Source organism: Hippocampus comes, unplaced genomic scaffold, assembly GCF_001891065.2.
Source record: "Hippocampus comes isolate QL1 unplaced genomic scaffold, H_comes_QL1_v1.1 scaffold212, whole genome shotgun sequence".
Classification (NCBI taxonomy): Eukaryota; Metazoa; Chordata; class Actinopteri; order Syngnathiformes; family Syngnathidae; genus Hippocampus; species Hippocampus comes.
In genome coordinates, this window is record NW_017806011.1 from 56629 (window position 1) to 59529 (window position 2901).

The 2901-nt window shown below is 38.1% G+C and overlaps 1 long non-coding RNA gene across 1 annotated transcript; it reads left to right on the forward strand.

The window, feature by feature from the left end:
- Positions 1 to 230: 230 nt before the first annotated feature.
- On the forward strand, positions 231 to 642 carry LOC109529252 (uncharacterized). Its single transcript, XR_002170804.1, has 2 exons — positions 231 to 284; positions 386 to 642. It is a non-coding gene; the product is annotated as an uncharacterized LOC109529252 (long non-coding RNA).
- Positions 643 to 2901: the final 2259 nt, after the last annotated feature.

Consider the following 2901-nt stretch of genomic DNA (forward strand, 5'->3'; position numbering starts at 1 on the left):
GAAGTTGTTTTGGTTGAGCTAACGTCATGGCTAATGTCAATTCATGAGCTTGTTGTGTGTATAATGAAATATTAAAAGTAGATTAAGGTGCATTTCGGTATTGTAACAAAAATTGACTTTGGAGTATTTTCTGTTATTTAGTTGGATGATAGGATGAAATGTGTGAATTATTTCTTTTGTATCATACAGGTGTCTCATGTTATTCTGAGCTGCAGTGATGGAATGGGAGTGAAACATGATCCACACTGTATCTACCCCGGTCAAGGATGACGCCTTGTACTGATGTCCAAAAAAACGTTTAATCCTGGAACACCGTGAAAACTAAAACACATTTTAAACAACAATCAACGTTACAATATCTTTAACAAGACATTAAATAAATAAGCACAAAATGACATACCGTGTGCACCTTGGTAAACCGAAAGTAGATAAAATTAAATAACGTTGACCACACGGTATCTCTCTCTCTCTCTCTCTCTCTCTCTCTCTCTCTCTCTCTCTCTCTCTCTCTCTCTCTCTTTCTCTCTAAATTGTCTTCTCGATCTTTTCAATTCCTCGCTATCCACGGCACGTGACCTGGAAGTGATTCTTAACAAATATCCCATATCACACATCAAGAGGATTTAAAGAAAAAACAAATATGAAAGTTCACATAGAAATACAAAGCACTTTTACAAAACAACAAGCCTAAATAAATTATATTTTTGTTGTCATGGCAACCAATTCACTCAGTACCGGTGCCAGGTACACTCCCACCAAATTACCGTTGGAGTAACATTTGTAAATGAAAAATTACTTTACACACTTGAAAATAATCAACAGTAATTTCACCCTTGTTCTGATGTGTCCTTTATAAACCAGACAAATTAATATGTCATTCAAACAAACAATGGAATTTACGTTTTCTAAAAAAATGGCCTATTCTAGATTGAATATTTGACACCTTAACTTGTCTAACTTAAATATGTCTAATTAGCGTCTGATTCTTTCTACTTTACTTTCAAATAGAACCGCTAATTTCTGTGTGGATCTTGAACGACGAAAGGCTTATTGAGGCGCTCTACCTTTTTCCTAACTTCTCCCTTTGTTTCTCTCATGTACAGTTACTTTTCACACTTGTCTTCATCTTGACAGTCGTAACAGAGGCTCTTGAATTTCAAATTTGCACATCGACTCAGTTTATTTTTTTCATTCTTCAAACTCTTGTGTAATCCTAACCTCCGGATCTCCCACCAGTGGCTCAGGAATCACCTCGATTGTGGCTTTTTCTCTCTCCCATAAAACCTTTGGACCGACAAGCCAATTTAAGTCGATGAGATCCGCTACGCTCAGGACTCTGGAGGCATGGTCTGCAGGTTCGTCTTCTGTGTTAATGTAGTGCCACTGATTCGCATCACTATTTTCTCGAATTCTCTGGGTCCGATTTGCGATGAAAACATGGAATTGCTTGGCTTCATTTTCAATATAACCTACAACCACTCTCGCTTTGCCAATCGTGTCTGGTATAAAACATCTTGGACTCTCACTTTTATCGAGGTTCTCCAAATCCTCTAGCCAAGTCTCCCACCTTAACTTCAAGTCCATAGATAATGGGTCGTCCCATCCTGTACCACCCTGACGCATCTCTTGTCGTATCCACTTTCCATCAAAGATGAATGGGACTAGAAAACCGAGAGGGTTGTACGAAGAGGCTACAATGGAAAGAGTCTCTCTTCGTGTCGGGGGTCTTTTGTTCTTGAAGGAGAAACTGTCACTTTTGATCTTTCAACTTATTCCAAGCGCTCTTTGCACTGGTAAGTCATCAGGCCTGAAATCATCATTCTTTGTGTCCTCAGCACATTCTGCTACATCGATTGAATTGAGCATTTCTTGATTGTTGGAAAGGAATTTGTGGAAGGGTATGTCTCCTCTTGCACACGGAGGTTGGGCTTCTTTCATAAGGTCTTTCACCTCTGCAACTGACTCCACGCTTATGAGTCTGTCGTCAACACAGAAATTCTTACTCATGAAACTAGCTGCATTGGGAAACTGTTTCTCATTATGAATGGCAAGACACATGGCATCGTTGGCACAGCCAAGGGAAGATGACACTCCAAATAAGTGCACCTCCTTCCGGTATTCTACGAGTTTCGAGTTGGAGTCAACGTTCTCTGCATCATCATCTTTCAAAGTACTCTTCATAAACTTCAGACAGCCACTTCTGAACTTGTCTTCTCTGTCCAGCTTTCTTTTAAATCGCTTCTGTCATGCCAAAGCCAGCACTTTGTTGTCTGGTAGGTGAGGGTGTGTTTTGAAAGAAACAGGCATTTCACAATGGCCATGCTCATTTTGTTGGGGGCCTCCTTATAATACTTGCTGAAAGAGAACGTCGTCTTGAGATATGCTTTTTTTCTCCTGCTTTTGTGTTTGCAGGATCAGACTTCAGAACTTCAATGATGGATGATGGTGTTTTGGGTGGTAATTCTTTGACAGATACTCGAAGACAAACACTTGTCTCATCTCCTGCATTTACACATTGTGCTGCTCTTCCTACAATACTCCAGCCGAGATCAGTTCTTTGTTTGTTTATTGTTTGTTTATTGTTTATTGAGCATATATAGAACACACAATAACAGATTGACAAAAGGCAAGCAAAATTTATGAAAGGAAAATTTAAAAAGTATGTAAAAGAAAAACACACATCATCAGTTGTATGCTCAAAGGAGTAGGAAGAAATAAACAACTTATCTAGTCCTACCCCTTATTGTGTAGTAATATGAATTGATCATTTTTCAAAACAAAGAAGAAGAAAGTCTACATATCATCAAATACTTTTACCATTATGTATACTATACTTTTCTATTTATACACCTTTCGGTTTGTGTATATATATATATATATATATATATATATATATACACA